The sequence below is a fragment of the Hakea prostrata genome, chromosome 5 (genome assembly GCF_041222555.1).
Source record: "Hakea prostrata isolate BN-2017 chromosome 5, UWA_Hpros_2, whole genome shotgun sequence".
NCBI classification, from domain to species: domain Eukaryota; kingdom Viridiplantae; phylum Streptophyta; class Magnoliopsida; order Proteales; family Proteaceae; genus Hakea; species Hakea prostrata.
The window spans coordinates 10,454,855-10,476,919 of record NC_142604.1 but is presented as its reverse complement, the minus strand read 5'-3'; the positions used below and the strand labels follow the sequence as shown (position 1 = coordinate 10,476,919).

At 42.5% G+C, this 22,065-nt stretch overlaps 1 protein-coding gene across 1 annotated transcript in view; it reads left to right on the top strand.

Moving 5' to 3' along the window:
• Nucleotides 1-4,322: 4,322 nt before the first annotated feature.
• The window catches only part of LOC149015046 (DEAD-box ATP-dependent RNA helicase 16-like), a 57,093-nt gene continuing 39,350 nt past the window's right edge, over nucleotides 4,323-22,065 (top strand). The window contains exon 1 of the mRNA XM_089155047.1: nucleotides 4,323-4,569. The gene's annotated coding sequence lies outside the window, so the exon portion shown is untranslated. The remainder of the gene's footprint in view (nucleotides 4,570-22,065) is intronic.

Below are 22,065 nucleotides of genomic sequence, written 5' to 3'. Positions count from 1 at the left end.
GGATGTAGGTCACTAACCGAACCAAGTAAAACCCTGTGTCTTGTCTATTGTTTCTTTCTTCTCACTTGTTCTTGATAATTATCCGCTGCATAAGAGTTAGATTTCTTAACAGTTTGGACCCCCGCCTGGTTCGGGCACTGACAAAGAAGGGTATCGCAAAACCAACTCCGATTCAGCAAGTGGCCATCCTGTTGATTTTGGTCAGTCTTATTGATTGCAATTTTTCATTGTATTCACTTTGCCAAGCTTCTCGTTCCCCTTTAATTCCAAAAAGTGCTAACCTTGTGCCGAAAGCGTTTGCACAAGCATAGCATCTTATAATTCCAAGGGGAAAGTACCGTTGTTTGAAAAAAGAAGAAGAGAGAATTAAAAGACCCTTTAAATTCCACAAATACCCCCGGAGAATTAATCCTTGTTTTGCTGCAGTTTTTCTGTTCATCTTCAAGACCTAGAGTCTGAGAGAACCTGTGAACGAGTTGGAGCTTGGAGTCTTAGGGTGAGCAAAGCTGCAACTGTTTGTTTGAGTATTTGTAGTAGCTACACGAACGAAGTAAACACACACACACACACACTCACACCCTTTCTTCCTCTGTCGGCTGGTTTTTGGAAATAGTTTAATCACCTTCAGCTTCTAAATTCCATTCTCTATTGCACATTCAACACTTCACTCTTTCTTGGTAGCTTTTGTTTGATCACTGGAGAAAGAAAGTTTCTTCTAGATACCCTAAACTTCGGAATCCGTATCTGCGTTGGTTTTTGGCCTAACGACAATGCCTAGAAATTGCATATTTCTTTGGCTTAGCATATTCAGTTCTTCAATTTTCTTTTGTTTTCTTCTGTATAAGTTTTCATTATGGAGAGTCTGAGGTAGTTTCCCTCTCTTTGTCTTCTCGCTTCCGCTTCATCCACACTTGCTCACGCGGGTGCTTCCCTCCAAGGCAGAACGCTCCCCTACCGATGCATTTTTACATCCCACAGCTTTGGCAAATCACTTAGCCTCGTTCATCTTCGGCACAAGAGCGCTCAATCAGTGAGCTATTCCGCACTCTTCCAAGGGTAGCTGCTTCTAGGCAAACCTCCTGGTTGTCTCTGTACCCCTACCTCCTTTATCACAGAGCGGTCATTTAGGGGCCTTAGTTGGTGATCCGGGTTGTTTTCCTCTCGACGATGAAGCTTATCCCCCATCGTAGCAGCAATTAGAATGATGAAACAATTCTAGGAAATTAATTGGTTATGTTTTGATTCATATTTTTTTAACTTCTCATGTTTATCTATCTTTTTTTTTGTGTTCCTATTGTATCTAAGTTTAGTTGAATGATTTGTTTCAGTTGAGAGTCCATGGCCAATGTCACAATGAATAAGCTATAACAACCCTCGTATTTCTAACCCGGGATCCGTATTGCAAATCCAAGAACCCGAAGGTCTAGTCGGATTAATTTGTGGAGTGTCCGGATAGAAGTCCATGATCCATATCCATAACCCATGGATCTAGATTCTCTTGATGATGAACCTGCCTTACTTGGAAGTGGGATCTCTAGATCAAGGCAAGTGGTGTCTAGAGATGTCCGGAATAAAGGTAAGACCTCTCCCATGTGTTGACTAGGGTTAGGTTGTGTTTGGGTTTCAACTCCTTGAGCAAAGCACCCTTGTATAGCAATATACTAGGGGGCGGTTGCTTGAGGCGGTTGCTTGAACCAAGTGACTGCCTGGTCCTGGTTGCGGGGTTTTACCCTAATTTGCCCCCAGACCTTTATAAATAGCAATCCTCACCCAATTAACAAATATTATATTTGGGATTGCTGTTTTTGGTAGTTAGGAGGCAGTGGAAACACTCTGGAAGGTGAGTAGAGCGTGGATTGAGATTTGGAGATTTTCCCTTTCTTTATTTGGTGATTCTGGTTAAGGTAATTGGATCTTCTTTCACCCTTTCTCTTCCTTTAGCTTATGATTGGTGTTAATCCATCCCCATGTTGTTAGTGGTAACCCAATTGGTTAGTTGTAGCTCTCTTTCCAATGTCTTTGATGGGATCCTGGTCCAAAACGAATCCTTGCATTCGTGGAAAGGATGGATCTAATCAAGGGGGAATTTTGGGTGACAGATCTGCGTTAATTTTAAGGTTTCGTTTTACCCCTTGGTTCTACAAGTGTTTAGTTTGAAATTCGGATTGAGAACATCCTAAAATCGGATTGAAATCGGATGATCAAAAGCCTAAGTTTCGGATTGAAAACTTACTTGTTTTGGGGCGGTTGCTCAAGGCGGTCGCTTGATCCAAGCGACCGACTGGGTCACAGTAAGTATGTGGCTTTTTGGCTATTGGTCTGTTTGACTCATTTGACTTATATAATCTTGTAGCCGTGTTTATAGGTGTCATCTGTTTCTACTGAAAGTTTTATAATTGTTTGTGGATTGCATTTTTAAAGAGCTTCTAATTATTTACAGGTAAAGATATACATTCTTATCTTTGTGCAATGACTTGAACATGCCAGATCAGTGTCTTTCTTTACTATTCTTTAACTGTATATCTTGCTGTAACTATAATAAGCATGCTGATCTTATTGTATACTTGCTATTTATAATGTTCTTGTATGTATTTTATCAATTGTGATTGTGGTATGATGATGATTGGTGTATTGTGGTTCTGATGGAAAGGGTATTCTATTGGGATATTTTGGCTTGAGATATCAAAGGGTTGTGGTATGGGACACATGCTCACTGATGCCTCCAGCACTATCATAACTATTGGATGACATACCTAGGGAGACTCTAGAGTTGCATGGCTAGGTACCCCACATACTACTACCCATTCGGCAGGGGAATTAAAGCCGGATGACCCGTGACGATGGTGACGTGACTCTAATTCATCCTACAGTGGTAACCAGTCCGTGCGGAGATTCAATGGTCCACTGTTGTTCATGCAATGGTAGGGTTGCATATGTTAGGGTTGGGCTCATGGACGTCCAAGGAGCGGACCGGGTGTCGTGAGGAGTCATGAGAGTTTTCCGCCCCAACAATATGTGGATGACCATAGGGTTAGGGAGTGGAGTCCAATAGCGGTAGCCAGCCCGTGAGGGTTCTCATTCCTAGGTTGCGAAGGATATGGAACCAAGTTGGTTGGTGCCATAGGGGAAGTATCTGGACTTCATGTAGTGTGTTATCATTATGATTTGCATTGGATTAGAAACCCCGACATGCGCCAGTACTCATGCCAATGGTCATGGTAAGAGAGTGTTGACTTAAACCCCAGCCATGGTTTGTGAGCCAGTGTGGACTTACCCCTTTGCCCAGGATCCCAATAGAGGTATCCAGTCCATGAGGGATCATAGTGACTAGTAAACCCCTCTGATATCATTTTCAGATCTAAATTTTTGTTTTACCAAATAAATTGATTTTGTTTAGAACTATTACTATTAGGATAAAATATTATACAAGATATTATGTTTAAGAGCAAATTGCACTAGCACCATTAAAGCACTGACAACCTGCCTTAATGTTTAAAAAGTACAGAGACCCAAAATTGGATTTTAATTGGATATATTTGTCTAATTTGTCACTGAAAACCTTTCAAATACTGTTTATTATTCGGATATTTTTGAAAATAAACAATAATTTAACTGTTTTCATTGATAAATTTGACAAATATATCTAATGAAAATTTAATTTTAGAGTCTCTGTGCTTTTGAAACATAAAGTAGGTTGTCAATGCTTTAAGGCCTCTATTTTGAGGTGTCAGTGCAATTTGCTCTATGTTTAATAAGAAAACAATAAAATAATGTGTAATTCTATATTTTTATCAAAAATAACTTATAAGGTTGTAAGGTTGGGTTTGACTTGGCCATACCAGCATTAGCTATATATTCAACTCTAATCTGACCATAATTTATTCAAGAACAAAAGGAATTCAATCGATTCACAGAAAATGGATTTTTTTGGGGCCTTGGCACCTTGCCTTAGGTTGGCTTCTCTTTTTTCAAGGGTATCTTCCAATAAGTACCTAATGAGTGATGAGAGATTGTCACATATAATGAATGTGTTGATCTAACAGTTAAAATAATACCTATTTTTCATCATATATATATATATATATATATATATATTCAATTTACAAGCCCAAATCCTGTGAAGACCCTAGTCTAATTTTATTTGCAGCAGCCTGCTGCCGTTGGAGATTTTGCCACAACTACAAAAGGCAATCGAACGGTAAGGGTTTAATTGTAAATATGACTTTTTGTTTTTATATTCAAGGTTTTCAAAGTTTGCAAATTTACGAAACGGGCGCCTTACTCAACCCGATTCATGACTCTGATCCCTTTTCTCGTTCGCCCTGGTTAATCAACGGTTCTCCAACAGCAAAGAAAACTCTTGAGGCAACTTTACTTCCCTATCGAGGAGGTGAACCTGGAGCGGCTTGATGTCTCTGGTTCTTAGTTCATTCCTTAACTCAAACAGACTCATTATTTTAGGCCCTATTATTCAGTTTTAAACGAACCTAAACATTTATAGTAGCAGGAGCGGATGTTACGGGCCTTGCGGCAATAGGAAATTTCCTCGTGAATGCCTTTGAATTTCAGGTCTATTTGATTCTTCCTTGTTCATCTCAGTTTTATTACATATTTATTCAGAGAAAAACTGTCGTTATTTCATTGTTTTATATTGACTAGAAAAGTAGAAACCCTTTGTTGGTTTAGTTACGGATGTGAGATGTAGTGAGCTCATTAATGTCAATTATTCTTCGGATGCAGGTCTTTCATAACCTGGATACAGATTTATTTTTTCTGACTCTTTGAGAATCTTCACTTAACATGAAAATTTTGGCTTCCTTGCTTTCAACGTGTTCCATTATCTGCCCTAGGAGTGATAGTTCAGTTAATTCGACAGAGTTTTCCATTGGATAACTTTCCGAAAGCACCGTTAACTATGTTGTCACCGATGGAACTGCGATCTGGAACTTCTTCAATACCTTCGCTGAGGTTTGCAGAGGATTAAATAAAATCTCTAAGGCCACCGGATTTCCATCCAGAAATGCGTTGATTCCTGAATAATCAAACCCAAGAATTGCTAATCTCCGGTTAGACGAGGAAAGGATTAGACGCCTCGTAAATTTATAAATTTTTAAAACCTTTGAATGCAAAAATAAAGAGTTATATTTACAATTAAACTCTTGCATTTTATTCTCACATTGTTGTTGGATTGTCTTTTGTACATGTAGCAAAATCTTTACCGTCCGCAGCTGATATGGAGAGATTATGATCAGACCGGGTTCATACCTGGTCCAACCCTCGACCCCGGTCGAGAGGGAGAGATCCGACTAGCTCCCGAGCGAACCGGATCCGGAAGATGGCTTGCTGAAGAAGAAAGCTTATTCGGCTGCAAGCGTGCCCTAATCCTACTTATGGATTAGGGTAATCACCCTAATGATGGCAGACTCGAATTGACGGCTGCGGATAATCATTATCGAAGGGATAATCATCGCATAACCTAAAGGTTATCTCAGGAGTCATCTACTAGCCCAAACTAGTAGAAGTCTATTGCTCAACGGATCTAACTGATAAGATCCAACGACTACCCGAAGAAGGCTCAAGTGCATCCAACGAAGGAGATTCGAAGGTACACTCTATATAAACCTCACTACCATACAAGGTGAGGGGATGGAAAAAAGAATACTATCTGAGACTCAGGTTCAGATACATACTGATAGACCTAAGCTATCAGCGATCTTCTATCTAGATCACCCTTCCCAGTTCTTCATTCTTTAAGCTCTGCGCTTCTAGCAGAGCCGTTTGTGATTAAGTTCATCAACTGACTTAGCCTTCGGAGGTGGCCTCCCGACCCCCGCGGTCGGGCCACATCTGACGCTTTCATTTTGCAGGACATCACGAGGAGATCTAAGGGCTGAGCAGATTTTGGACGCATCAATTGGCGCCGTCTGTGGGAAACAACTTGAAAAGCCATGGTGACTAGATCAGCAGCCGCAGCAGCCGCTGCACAACGCAATTCCGGTGTTCGATCCCCGGAGTGAATAATCCAGATATTCCCCAGGAAAGCCAAAATCCTATCGAGGTAGATGGTGGCCAGGGAGGACGTAATCCTCCTCCTGATACAATCCAAGATCAATTGGATCAGGTAAAGATTCAACTCTTGGAGGTGAGCCAAGCACTCCGCATGCTCACCGACGAGTGGTTTTACCACAAGAGCCCGATCGGCGTGATTCGGGGAGACGTGCATTGCCACGTGACCAGAGATTGGCTGAAGACCGGAATATCGATCAGAATTTCCGTGAAGGAGACCGAGGACTTAGGAGGATCGATGATCAACCGAGGCGAGACGATCGGTTAAACAGACCGCAAGAGAGTACAACTAATTCAAACACAAGGTTGGATACAGGGGTAAGAACTCACTCACCCACTGTCAGAAGAACTGTTCGTGATGATCGAGCAGTTCGCGACGAGAGGAATGCTCAAGAAGGACGGGCTGTTCGTGATGATTGAGTAGCACGGGATGATCATGTTAATCGAGGTCGTGATCATATTGCTGAAGATCACCCGACCCAGATTGGTCAGGAATTGGCCAACATCAATGAGAAATTAAGGCAGTTGGCTAAGGGAAGAATAACTGAGGATATTTACTCAGTCATTTGGAAGACTCCCTTTGCCGAGCCAATTGCGGGATATCAGTTTCCCCGTAACTTCCGTTTGCCTACCTTTTCAACATTCGATGGCTCCGGAGATCCAACAGCTCACATCGGCTATTACCAACGGACCATGGCGGTTTCGAGTAATTCGATGAAATTTTATGCGGGGTTTTGGTTCATCACTTACTGGAGCAAGCACAAAAGTGGTTTTCGAACCTCCCCTCTGGAAGGATCGTAAACTTGACGAATTGGCGTGCCAATTCATAGGGCGATTCCAGAGTGGAATACAGGTCAAGAAAACGGAAGAAACCTTGTTTACTGTCAAACAAGGAAAGAGCGAATCAATCAGAGAGTTTCTGAAAAGATTCAACAAAGTGACGATGGAGATAGAAAATTTGGATGAACAAGTAGCCAAAACTGCTCTATTCACGGGACTCACTAATCGGAAACTCCCCGGAGTTATTACTACGGGATATGCCTGCGACTTATGCTGAGTTGGTACGAGAGATGCCGAAGCGAGGCTGAAGTCATGGAGATTCTAGATGCGCGCCAAGGAGATAATAAAGTCTCCAATAAGGAACTGTAGAAGGCTCTGAGCGAAAGCGAAAGCCAAAGAAAAATGTTCGTGATCGAGTTGGAAAATCTCAGCCTTGGCGCCAAAGGTCCCCCGGTAAAAGTGAGTACACTCCATTGAATGCTCCTCAAGCTGATATTTTGAATATCCTCAAAGAAAAAATATTTTAAAGTGGCCGCCTAAAATTCTTTTGAAACCCGGAGAGCAGCAGGATCGAGAAAAGTATTGCCGATTCCACAAGGACTATGGTCATTATACTAATGACTGTCGTCATCTGAAGGCAGATATTGAGAGATTGATATCTCGGGGACATCTCATCCAGCTTTGTTAGCGAGAAAGAAGGGAGGAGCCACGTGAGCCACGTGCGGCTGCTCCTAAAAGGGATCGTTCGGTTAGTTCGGAACAATCAAGGGAGGCCCCGAAGTCTAAGAAAGGCAAGGAGGTGATTGAAGCTACTCGGTCACCGATCCTTACCATCTTCGGGGGATCAGAACCCGAATCACTCCGGAGTCTGAAAACAAAATCCAAATTTGTTGGAACCGGAGAGACGCAGAAGCGGAAGAAGTTGAATGGTGAAGATTCTATCACCTTTAGCAAGGAAGGTAACTGCCAGCTTACAATATGATTCTCGGGCGACCATCTTTATCCAAGATAGGTGCTATTGTTTTGACAAAGCACCTGAAGATAAAATTCCCGACTGATATGGGAATTGGTCAAGTCTCCTCGACCGGAAGATCTCTCGGCGGTGTTATGTTGCCTATTTAAAAGACAAGGAGGGCCCAAGGAAGGTAACTGCCCTCCCCATAGAAGTTCGAGATGATCGGGAAGAGACAGAGATGCAAAGACCCGAACCAGTGGAGAAGCTGGAACAAATCCAGCTGTGTACCCAGGATGAGAAAAAGATTACTTATATCGGGTCTGAACAGCTAGAAGAATTTAAAGATGAGTTGAAGTTTTTTCTTCAACAGAATAAAGATGTATTTGCATGGTCTCATGAGGACATGCCCGGAATCGATCGGCCATTGCAGAGCACAAACTCGGATAGACCCTAAGGCTAAACCAAGTGATACGAGAAAAGAAGAAATTTCTCCATTGAAAAGTATGAAGCCGTTCAAGCAAAGTTGAAAAACTTAAGAATTCTGGTTTCATAGAACCAATTGAGTGCCCAACTTGGTTGGCCAACGTGGTAATGGTAAAAAAGGCGAATGGGAAGTGGAGGATGTGTACAGACTACACAGATCTTAACAAAGCTTGCCCAAAAGATTGCTACCCATTGCCTCGGCATTACCTCTTGATAGATGCGACTGCAGGATATGAAACTTTAAGTTTCATGGATGCCTACTCAGGGTATAATCAGATCCTTATGAATAAGGAGTATGAGAAGTATACGGCTTTCATGACTGATCGTGAGAGCTATTATTACAAGGTCATGCCTTTTGGCCCGAAGAATGCAGGAGCAACATATCGAGGGGGCCGTCAACAAGATTTTCAAAGAGCTGATAGGAAAGAATGTTGAAGCTTATGTTGACGACATGCTAGTGAAAAGCTTTACAAAAGCAAATCATATTGTAGATTTGACTGAGGTATTCTCAGTACTGCGGAAACATCAAATGAAGCTAAACCCAGAAAAATGTGCCTTTGGAGTCTCCTCAAGGCAAATTTTTGGGATTCATGGTATCACAGAGGGGAATTGAGGCTAATCCTGCCAAAATACAAGCTTTGATTGATATGGAGGCTCCCAAAACCGTTCGGGATGTACAAGTGTTTAACGGGGAGAGTTGCTTGCTTTAAATCGATTCATCTCCAAGTCCGGAGAAAAATGTTTGCCTTTCTTCAAGGCACTTAAAGACTTGAAGGGCAATAAGGAAGCAAAGTGGACTGAAGAGTGCCGAAAAAGCTTTCGAGGAATTAAAAGAAGCACTTGGACAACCACCGATCCTCTGTCCGGACCGAGAGAAGGGGGAAATATTACAGCTATATCTAGCGACGTCCCTTTCGGCGGTCGGTGCGGTACTTGTTCGGGAAAAGATAAAAAACAAGGTGGCCGATTTACTATGTAAGCCACGTGTTGCTAGATGCGGAGACAAGATATTCACAGATTGAGAAGCAAGCTCGGCTCTCATGATGGCCGCCAGGGAAGCCTAAGGCCGTATTTTCGGGCTCATCCAATTGAGGTATTTACAACTTTTCCTCTTAGTAAAGTTCTTAACAAACCTGATTTGTCCGGAAGGATGGTGTCCTCGGTCGGTTGAACTCAGCGAGTTCCAAGTGAGCTTTAAGCCCGAATCGCAATCAAGGCTCGGGCATTAGCCGACTTTGTAGTAGAAACTACTGCACCAAGTGGAACTCACCATTGAGAATCCCATTATACCAACCACTTGGGAGGTATATGTGGATGGTTCGAGTAATAAAGATGGAGCAGGAGCTGGAATTCTATTAAAAAGTCCAGCAGGATTTATTATTCGATATGCTTTGAGATTCGCATTTGACGCAAGTAATAACGAAGCAGAATATGAGGCTTTGATAGCAGGACTTCGGTTGTCAAAAGCATTATCTATTGCAGATGTTACTATTTATAGTGACTCTCAATTTATAGTCAACCAAGTCCAGGGGGAGTATGGTAATAAAGAACCACGCTTGCAGAAAATATCAAGAGATAGTGCAGGCATTTCAAAACCAATTTTGGAATTTGAAGATATCTCATATTTCGAGGAATGAAAATTCAGTGGTAGATGAGCTATCCCGACTAGCCAATGCCAAGGAAAAGAATCTAGACCCTTCGGTCTACATTGAAGAGATAACTTTTCCAAGTTATCATGAGAAAGAAATTTCTTATATTGAAGCGTAACGTTCTTGGATGGATCCAATAATCGAGTATCTAAGGGAAGACAAATTACCCGAGGATCCAAGAGAGGCAAGGTTGATCAAGATTCGATCAGCTAGATTTGTCATTCAGAATGGGAGACTATACAAAAGATCTTATGCTGGACCCCTTATGAGATGTGTAGGCCCCGAAGGAGCAAAATCAGCTTTGGCTAAGGTGCATGAAGGAATTTGTGGAGCTCACATGGGTGGACGAGCCCTGGCTCACAAAATTCTGAGACTTGGGTTATATTGGCCTAAGGTCCAAGAGGCTGCTATGGAGTACGTTAGTCGATGTGGTAACCAGTCAAATTCATGCTACAAGATCGAAGCGCCGCGGAAACTATGACTTCAATTCTAAATCCCATTCCCTTTGCAATGTGGGGAATTGATATCATGGGCAAATTCACCAAGGCATCAAAGCGGACGGGAATATCTCGATAGTAGCAATTGATTACTTCACAAAATGGGTAGAAGCCGCAATCGGCGGCAATTACTGAGAAAAAAGTGGAGAAATTTGTGCTTGAATCAATCATATATCGCTTTGGGATTCCAAAGATTATTGTCACCGACCATGGTACTCGGTTCGACTTGTCCACAATTTGAGCAATTCCGTGGAACATATATGATCGAGCATCATATGTCCTCGGTGGCATACCCCCAAAGCAATGGACAGGTAGAGGTTACTAACCGAACGCTCTTGGAAGGAATAAAGAGAAGACTCGAAGCCGACAAAGCTTCTTGGGTCGAAGAACTTCATAATGTATTGTGGGCTTATAGAACTACGGTTCGAACACCCACAGGGAGAAACTCCATTCAGAGTTGGCATATGGATCCGAAGCATTGGCACCAGTGGAGATAATGGCGGGGACATTACGGGATCGTGAGTTCGAGGAAAAAGCAAATGAACAAGGGCTGCTTGATAGTCTTGATTTGTTGGACGAAGTTCGGGCAAAGGCAATAGCACGAACTCAACATTATCAAAGAAGGATAGCGTCTCATTATAATACTTGAGTGAAGAATCGTCGGTACTTAGCCGGAGATTTGGTGTTGAGAAACACCCTAGCTTCCGACCCGCGTCACCAAAGAAAATTAGACCCTTCCTGGGAAGGACCTTATATGGTTGTGAAACCGGTCGGTTCAGGAGCTTACAGGCTGAAGAACATCAACACCCAAAAAGAGTTGGATCGTTCGTGGAATGCTAGGCATCTCAAAAAGTTTTATCCTTGAGGATGATTTCAATTTTGTTTGCGATGTAATCATTTTCAACTCAATCAATGCAATTTTTGGCTTTCAACAAACTATCTTTTGATTGGGGGGCATCATACACCACATTCAAGAACAAGATCCAACTATAAGGCATCGGTTTAAAACCCGAGTGAGTTCCTTCTCAGACTTATTGTATTTCTCCGGAAATCCTTAAGTAAAGGCATCGGTTTAAAACCCGAGTGAGTTCCTTCTCAGACTTATTGTATTTCTCCGGAAATCCTTAAGTAAAGGCATTGTTTCAAACAACTAAGACCTAATGCAACAGCAATTCAAGTGGCTAGCAAAGTTCAAGATAAAGTTAATTTCTTATTTCTTCAAAAGATCCAAAGAGGCCAGTATCAAAACAATTACAAGAGCTGGATACAATCTTCGGTCAAAAAAGAAAGTCATCATAGGTGACTATTGAGAAGTTATACAAGATCAACGCGACTTTGCTAGAACAAACATATGAGTCAACCATTGGTGGGGATACAAGGAAAAGAAGAGAAGAAATGAGGATTACAAAAATATTTCGGTATGCATAAAATCCTCCGCAATTTCATACTCTTTGTCCAGCTTGTCCAGGAGAAGTATGGTCCTCGACCAAACTCGCATTCAGTACAAGCTTATCATAATTGACTTCTTCCAAGGGAGAATAAACAAGAGAATCTTCCAGATAATGCATAATATCTGGATCGGAAGGTGGAGGATCAATCTTATCCTTGGTCCAGTCGGGAGGAGGAATACCCAGGTCGGTAAATACTTCAGGATGGAAAACAACGATTGTAGGGAGTCGTATCAAAATGAGGATCCTTCCTTAATATTGATTCCCATACTTCGTTCTCACCATCCCGGTACGCCTGGAAGTTATAAGCATTCAGCATATCAACAAAAGGCTTACTGTGTAAATACTTGAAGACGCAGGCTCTGCGAACATCAGTTGGAAGGAATTTGGGCAAAGGAACGACAACTTGCCTTTCGGGTAACGTTTCGAGATCCTTTGGCTCCCGACTTTCCAACTGTTCGCTCCGATCGCCGGATCTTCTCCCCGGCATCATCGAAGTCTGACCGAAGACGACCAATCATCGAATTTTTTTCTCCTACCACCTCCCAAGCTAGATTCCGAAGGCGAGCAATCTCAACATCTTTAGCTTCGGAGATTTCCCGAAGCCTAGAAACTTCATTGCTCAATCTATCGAGCCTAGTAACTTGCTTCCACTTGGTTGTGGAAGTTACCAACAAGACTCCCCGCAAACAACTTCCGAGTTAGCGAGGAGCGAAAAGTAATTTTTCAGAATCGAGGATAATGAAGAAAGACTTACATCACCAAGTGACTTCGTAAAGACTTCATCTGGGAAGTTTGGAAAGAACTGCACTCTCGAAGTCATTTGAGCAGCAGTACACCATTCTAACGCTCTGTCAAACTCATTTGACACTAATTCAGGCGAAGGATGAGAAGGATGAGCTACCCCAAGAGAAGGATGAGCTGCATCACTTGTCACCCGACGGCGCTTCCTAGTGGCAAAATCCTCCAACTCGGAAGAAGAGGAGGAGGATGCCAAACAAGCACTAGAGTTGGAAATAGGAGCAGCACCTGCTGGGACCACACCTTCATCAGACGCCAACATAGTTGCCTCAGATGCCCGAAGAGTCTCTTTCGGGGGTGCACCAACAGACTCACCAGCAGGGGCAGCACCATCGGCAACGGAGTGATCAAGATCTTCCTGGGAAAGACGAGCGATCACTTCGGGCAAAGGAGGCGCAGGGACGATATCAATAGAAACTACGGGAATCTGACTTGAAGATTCACCGGCAGCAGTCGCCTTACGCTTGGAGGATTCACTAGCTGAAACCACCACACTGGCCCCAACCACCACCAACGGAACGATTTTCTTGCAAGATTTTGCTCTGATAAAGTTCGGATTGATCTTGGGAGCCACTATGAAAACAAACAAGCCGTATCAGTACAGAAATAAACGACAACAACAAGAGGGAAAACCCTAGTTTTTTATTACTTCCAACAAACCCAAATAACTAAACCCCAAGTATAACTACTGTGTGCGGTTTACTCAGGGGGGAAGTGGGGAAAGAGATGAGTAATCAAGAAACTCACTTGTTCAGAAGTTGATAGAGCTGTTGTTGGAGTACGAGGAATACGGAAGCAGGCCGAAGGACGAAAGGTCGCTTTAACACTTTAGCAAATCTAACTTGCAGAAGACAGGATAGATGGAGAATACCCACGAAGGCTTTAAAAAGCCTCAGGTATTAAGACGACGGTTGAAGGCTAAGGACAATTGACCTAGATCGAAATGACGCTTGGAAAACCGCAGAAAGCAAGATCAACGGTCGGAGGGATGCCACATGGAAACATGTGGAAGCGAGCACCTGATGCAGAGATACCTCCAATCGTCACACCGCCATTAAAATAATGGATGTTTTTCCGATTCATTGGAAACAGTGAATGGTATACAAAAGCAGGAAAACGTTTGAACTTCGCAGAAGGGAAACGTGCGGACTTTGCAATAAATGAAGTAGTGGGGAAGATTAATGCATCTTCCCGAAACGCATCTTCACAATATTTCTACAAGATTATTATTCGGCGAGGAATGTAAAGTTAAGTGATGAGTTTTATCATTAATACTTTGATATTCAAGGCAAGATTTCGGCAGGAGACGGGGAAATATAAAGGCCCACATGAGAAAGAAATGTCTATTCATTAAATAGAGGGTAAATCTGTACAAAAAGATAACTCCCTAAGCCTTTTCTTCATTGTTGCTCGAGGGACCCTGGTCGGGAGGACTTTTCTCAGGAGCATGAGAAGAGCCTTCCTCAAGAATGGCATCGGCTGAGTCCTCTACAGCAGCAACTTGAGACTCGGCTTGTGATTTCTCCTCTGGAAGTGCCGGCTCGTCAGCCAGGTATGCCTCATATTGAGGGTCAGCCGGAAAAGGATCATCTTCTTCCTGAGCCCAGTCCGGGAGATCCATACCAACTTTCCCGAAGACCTCTTTGTGGCACACCTCACGAAAAGGAGCAATGTCGAAGGCAGGGATTGATCCGAGGATTCGCTCCCAAACGTCGTTCTGCCCCAAGCGATAAGCTTGAAGGTTGTAGATACCTAGCAGCTCGGAGAAAGGTACGATGTTCAGGTATTTCCGAACACACTCCTTCCGAAGCTCTGGCTTTATATGCTCGGGCTTGCTAAGGATCGCCAACTTCAGATGTTCTTCGAGCTCCCTACATTTGAATTCAAGCCTGTCACCAAACAACGTGGCAGCTGCTTTTTGCTTCCTGGCCTCGCGCTCGGCAGCAGCGGCACGAATCTTCGACGCTTCGAGGGCCTCCTTGAGGGAGATCACTTCTTCCTCATGCTTTTTCCGCAGCTCCACGGCAGCTGCAGTCACTGGTCTATTTCGGGAATTGGCTTTCGCCAAACTCTCTTCACAGGTTTGCAAAGCAAGGAGTCAGGTGCGACCAACCCGGCTCAATGCTTCCATGTGTTGATAAAAGCTCAACACAGCATTCCTGGGAAGACGGAAAATATCAGAAGAAGTAATAAGGAATTATGAAAAAATAACTAAGCAAGAAGACCGGTACCTTGTAGATTGACTAACAAGGGATGTGTCATCCAGGGCTTCAAATTCCTGGCGATCAGAAGGAGCAAGACTGAGGGAGCTCCATTCTGCAGCTTTCTCGGGATCCCGAGTCACCCTGTCGGTCAGCTTCAGGGTCCACTGGGGGATAAAGACCTCCTCACCATCCGTTGAAGCTTTGGATTTTTTATTGGAGGGAGCATCAATTGTATCATGCCTCCTCTTGGTTCGGGCGGAGGAAGAGACATTAGACCTCTCCACCATCGGTTTCTTCCCTTTACCCGAAGCATCAACCATGGGCCTGATATTCCTGATACCCCTATAAGAGGGGTCGGGAGAGGGAATAGAAGCCTCTTGATCTACGGTCAAGGCTCTGGGCGATCGTTGCTCGGCTGTCACAACGGCCCTGGCGGCCTTCACCCGCAAGCTTTCAGGGTTCATTCTTGGAGGCACTGCAAAGAAGAAGGACAAGAGTCAGAATTAAAAACATATCACTTCAGTCAAATTAAAGGATGGTGGTTAGAAGCTCACAATGAGCCAAGCCCCAATACTGAAGGATGGAGTTATAGTCCATTTCAAATCCATGTATCTCCTGATACCACGGAATGGATTTGATCTTCCTGATGGCCGCCTCGTCTTCTCTGGATAAGGGAAGGCCTCGGTTATTCTCGGAAGAAGAAGTACACCTCCTCCAGGTGGTTGGGAAGTTAAGATCTGATGGAGGCGCTCGACAGAAAAAGTATCGTTCGCGCCATCTTTTGTGGTTAGAAGGGCAAGTTCCTTTGACAAGGATGCTGCTCCTCCAATCAAGTTCAGCCTTATTGCGTTTGGACAAAAAAACCCATCCGGGAGGATGGGAGATAGAAAGAACATGAAAATGTACAAAGAGAGAAAGAGATGGCGTAATGCCAAGTTCAAAACACAAACTCAAGAAGCCGACGATAAGACGCCAGCTATTGGGGAGGAGCATTCCGGGACAAATGTTCCAATGATTCGAATCTGCGGAGAACAAAGGATTAAAAAAGGGAAAGCGAACCCCGCTTTCCAGTGCATCTATATACAGAGAAAATTCACCCGAAAGGGATGAATCAACCCTCTCATCAGGGTGGGGAGCCCTAACCTAATATGAGGAAGGAAGATCAAAATTTTGGACAGCTGAAAGAAGGGTTTCCTCATCGTAAATGGAGGGAACAGAGCCAGGTCCACCATCGGACCTGGAAGTTTGAGGATGCCTAGAAGACTCGACAATCTTGGAAGATCCAGACTCGAGAAGGACAGGAGAAGTTTCGGTTTTTCTTTCAAAACCTTTTTGAGAAACTTCAGCGAACTCGCGCCAGAGGACAGTTAGGGTTTTGTTATCACTATCCGACTGTTCGGGAGCAGGAGAAGCAAAAGCCTCACTGCTATTACCAACACTGGATACCAGAGAAGCCCTATCATCCGCCATTACTTGTTTCAGTAAACTACAAAAAGAAAAAGACCAGTAAACTTATTGATTCAGTGAGGCGGAAGCTTGAGAGCAGGAAGGCGCGAAGCAGACAACAAAGGTTCAAATTCCAGACAGGAAGAATGAAACCTACGAAGACAACGAACCGCTTTTAAAACTCCCGCACGAGTGTTCGGGGAATCGAACGATCGAGATTGATTCAAAATCAGCGATCAAGATTGAAAGACGTTTTGAAAGTTTGAACTCACGAATCCGAAATAGGCGTTCGGAAACCGTCGCTTGGATGACGTGAGCCACGACAGATCAACTGCAAGGAGATATGTGGCCTTACACTCACAACGCTCGAGGAAAAGTGACCACCGCATTAAATGTGATATGACATTTAATGAAGCACGCAGAGATTATCACCTGACGACGAACTCAGTTAAAAACCAAGCCCTCGGGATCGACCGAACGCTTGGTCTGGGGGGCTCATGATATGGAGAGATTATGATCAGACCGGGTTCATACCTGGTCCGACCCTCGACCCCGATCGAGAGGGAGAGATCCGACTAGCTCCCGAGCGAACCGGATCCGGAAGATGGCTTGCTGAAGAAGAAAGCTTATTCGGCGCAAGCGTGCCCTAATCCTACTTATGGATTAGGGTAATCACCCTAATGATGGCAGACTCGAATTGACGGCTGCGGATAATCATTATCGAAGGGATAATCATCGCATAACCTAAAGGTTATCTAAGGAGTCCTCTACTAGCCCAAACTAGTAGAAGTCTATTGCTCAACGGATCTAACTGATAAGATCCAACGACTACTCGAAGAAGGCTCAAGTGCATCCAACGAAGGAGATTCGAAGGTACACTCTATATAAACCTCACTACCATACAAGGTGAGGGGATGGAAAAAAGAATACTATCTGAGACTCAGGTTCAGATACATACTGATAGACCTAAGCTATCAGCGATCTGCTATCTAGATCACCCTTCCCAGTTCTTCATTCTTTAAGCTCTGCGCCTCTAGCAGAGCCGTTTGTGATTAAGTTCATCAACTGACTTAGCCTTCGGAGGTGGACTCCCGACCCCTGCGGTTGGGCCACATCTGACGCTTTCGTTTTGCAGGACATCACGAGGAGATCTAAGGGCTGAGCAGATTTTGGACGCATCAACAGCAAATAAAAGGCCAACCCTAGTACCATGGTTAACCAAGTGTGATTTCAATCTCGTCCTTTTTCTTCAAATCGCTAGCAAGTGTTCCTCTTCCTCATTGCGAAGACTGCAAGAGTTCGACAGATTCCGACGAGGTAGATTCTCTCTCTTCTAGTTTTCTATAAACTACAACTTCTTCAGATGAAAGATGAATCCTTGGAATTTTGCAGCTTTAGTCATTTATGTGATCTCACAAGTGTTTGCCTTGCTTTTTCCACTACTGATCATCTCTTCACGTCCACCACTTCCACTTCCATGCCCTTCCCTCATATTCTCTGCATGTTGTCTTCCTTTAAACTCCTCTTCCTTTTCTCTCCTCGCTCCAAAATGGTTCGTTTCTGATTTAGAAATAGAAGAAAATTCCACATCTTAGAAAAAGTTCTTAGATCATTAATGGTGGATTTGACCCCTCTACGTTCAGCTAAAAAACGCATGCAGTTTCAATCTAAATCGGGTTTCAACGATGGGTGTTTTTAAGTAGGGTGGAAAGAAGAGGGAACTTTTAATCGCTCATTAGGAGATATCCTTCAAAGGAGAGGAGCCTGACCATCATCTGTTCTGTTGTTTGTAAAGGGTATTTTTGTCTTTTGGTTTAGTTTAGGACTGGGTGGTCTTATGTAAATGTTTCTAAGGGCAGCTTGGTCTTTACACAAGGATGTAAGTGTTATATCTATTAAGGTTGAGGAGAGAGGTAGCATTCGGTTCATTCATCTCATTTGCGATTTCTGAGTTTATTCCTCTCTGTTCTCTGCTCTCGGTTCTGCTATGGTTCTTGAGGTTCTGTTCTAGGGCTTGAAGGGATTCGGTGCTTGATCTTGCTACTGCTTCAAGAACTGTTGAAGCTTGGACTGCTTGAAGCTATCTTGCTTCTGAAGGTGTGAGTTCTCCTTGCTGTTGGTGTGCTCGTTAGCCTTGAAGAGAAGAGTGGTTGCTGCTGTGTAATCAGGTGCACATGTTCTGAATTGCCTTCTTCTTCTTGATTAGTTCATGCTTGGGGTTCTTGTTGGGTAGATTGATTAGGCTGTAACCTCCTTCTCTACCTATTGGATGATTGCATGATTTGATGAGTTGTTAACTCATCCTTGGACGTAGGTCGATTGACCGAACCAAGTAAAAATACTTGTGTCTTGTCTCTTTCTTTCTTTCCTTGTTTCTTTGTATATGTTCCGCTGCGTTTAAGGTTGATAATCCTTAACAGTTTTGGCATCAGAGCCTTTGTTCGTTCCTTGCCTGAATCTGTTAACTCTTGGTTAACCTGATTATTGTGTTAATTTGTGTTCTCTGTTAACTTTGATTCTTGTATGCTAATTTGTTTGATTGATTCTTGAATCTCCATTGCTTCAATTATTTTTTCTGTTAAACCCTAATTCTTGACCAAAACCCTAGACTAGGGTTTTACCAAAATTAGGTTGGGGCTTTGTTATTATTGATTAATTGAAGTTGATTGTATGTAATCTCCTTTCTCAATTCATTGAAATCATTTTCTGATTTGGCAAGTTAACCTATGAATTGGTTCGGCCATGAGGGTTTCTTGAAATTGGGTTAGGGCTTTGCATATACTACATTCTTGGACTTGTTTGCATATCAAATCTCAGATTTATTGTTTGAAATTAGAATCTGATTTTGTTGATTGACTTGAAAAGTGGTTCGGCTGCCTTGATTCTTTGAAATAAATTGGGATTTTGTGCTAAATAGATTACATATATGTAATTATTGATTGAGTTTTGTTTATAATATGAAATTCAATTTGATTTCTTATTCTGATTATAGTTGCATATAAATTCTGAAATCTGATTTTTCTGTTAACTAATTACAGTTAACATTTCTTGGTTATTATTATTGGAGTTTTGTTTTTTGTAAAACATTAGCATTTGTTACCTGATTCTTCTGATTCAATTCTGATATTATCTTTTATTTCAGATCTTGTTTGACTAAATTCTGAAATCTGTTAAGAGACAATATCTTGTGTGTTACTGATATAACTAGTTAGATAAATTCTGACTGAGTATTCTTTAATTCTTTTGTCATGGCTCCTACCCGGTATGAGTTGGAGAAGTTTGATGGTAAGGGAGACTATATGGTGTGGAAGAATAGGATGCATGCTATTTTTGTACAAAACAAGTGTCATAAGGCTTTAAAGACTGATAAAGAACTTCCCTTGTCCATGACTGATGAAGAAAAGGAAGATATGCAAGATATGTGCTATAGCACTATTATTTTTCACCTTAGTAACACCGTAATGAGAAGGGTAAGAGAGTGTAAGACGGCTGCCCAAGTTTGGCTTAAACTTGAACAATTATATATGGCTGCTTCTATTCCTAGTGTTACATTATTGAAAGAACAATTGTTTAGTTTCAAGATGGATGCTTCTAAGTCTTTAACTGATAATGTAGAAGACTTTTATAAATTATCATGTGATTGGCTGATTTGGATGAAGAGTTATCTGATAATACCCTTGCTGTCCTATTGTTGAAATCTTTGCCTGATTCTCATGTTGGTGTCAAAAATGCTATTAAGTATGGTAGACAATCTATAACCCTTGATGATGTGATGGAAGCATTGAATTAGGGATATAGAATTGAAAACTGAGAGGAAGGTAAAGCATGTTAGTGATGGCTTGTTTGTTAACTCTGATAATAAAACCATGCATGAAACTAAGAAGAAGTTCAATAATAATAATAAGAAAAAGAAGAAGTTTGTTGCAAAGAACACTAATACAAATCAGAATTTTAATGGAAAGTCTTATAATAACAAGAGGGTTTGTTATTATTGTAAGAAAGAGGGACACATAAGGAAGTATTGTAGAGAGAGACTTCAAAAGTTGCAAAGTGAGAATGGAAATGAGAGAATGGAGGCCACACATGTGGCTGATGTTACTAGTGATGCACTTGTGGTTTCATCATGTAGTGATCATGATGCTTGGATCTTAGATTCAGGCTGTACCTTTCATATGACTCCTAGAAGGGAGTGGTTTATCACTTTTGAGTCTATTAGAGGTGGTAAAGTATTAATGGGTAATGATCATGCTTGTGATGTTATGGGGATTGGATCAATTAGACTTAAATTGAATGATGGGACTGTTAGAGATTTAAAAGAGGTGAGACATGTACCTGGACTTAGGAGAAACCTGCTGTCCTTGAGTCAGCTTGATTCTAGGGGTTTTTCATATACCTCTAGGGAGGGCTCTCTTAGGGTTATGAGGGGTAGTAGTGTAATTCTAATTGCTGATTTGAAGAATGGTTTATACTTCTTAAATGGAAGTGTGGTTCTAGGGGCTGCATCAGTCTCTAGTGGGATTGTCACGCCCTCCCAGCTGGTACCCTATCTGGCATACCCGAGAGTGTGATCCACAGCCGAAGATCGGTATCGAGCCCCCAAATTGAATAATAGTGAAGATAAACCATAGATCCAATAAAGAAAGAATGAATCATAAATGAATCAGAATAATAGATATAATCAGAGTGTCAAACAGATAAGTAAAGTGAGGCAAAAATCCCACTTTACAACCAGCGGAAAAGTAGCTCTAAAAGAATAAACTAGACAAAATCTAATCCCAGTAGCAAGTACATTGGGTAACTAAATTGTTCTCCACTTTATAGACAACATCCTTATAAGTGTAAATCTCATAAATGGCACAAGGACGCTTCCACTCAATGGTCGGACTAAGCATCGTACGGAGCATAACCACTGCGGGATCTTGAGTAATTGTGGTAACCGCAATCACCTTCAGGAGATATGCCTCTTCGCCTTGCGCTTCTTCATAGGGACCGTCATAATACTCGGTACTGCGGGATAGTCTAACAAACATTGTACAATAAAGGAATGAGTTTCAAAGAAACTCGGTAAAGCGATTAAAATCCATAATAACATAAATGGCGGGATTCCGGAACAATCATAAATGCAATATGATATGAGACAAGCAATGAATGAATGAATCTAACTCTATGTATCTTGGTCTCTATTGGCGGACATGCTTTAAGTCATAGCACCGTACTTCTTTAGGAAAGTCCACTCACATCCTCAACCATTTAAGATATCTTGGATTCTCTCACGGATCATTTCACCGGTCTTGAGCAGCCGATTGGTAATGGGTCCTTCATCCCTCGGGACAAACCTTGGCGGGGGGTTAAGTCAACACACTCTCTCACAACCATTTGGTATAAATCTTGGCGCATGTCGGGGTAAAACCTAGCCAAATGCAAGTCTTCTACTTAGTTACATCAAGTCGGATCCGAGATACTTCCATTCCTCGTCCACGACGATCCTTTCCGGTATCCTTCACACTAGAGTCCTCATAGTCACGACTACGGACTCATCAACCCTATTGATCATCCACATATGGTAAACGGGAAGCTCTCACGTCCTCTCACGGGTTGGTTACCGGTCTTAAGCGCCCGTGAGCCCAAGTCTAACCATATGCAACCCTACCAATAAATGGCCCCCACAATGTGATTCTGTCCTCTCACGGGTTGGTTACCGGTCTTGAGCGCCCATGAATCCCCATTGCTACCACG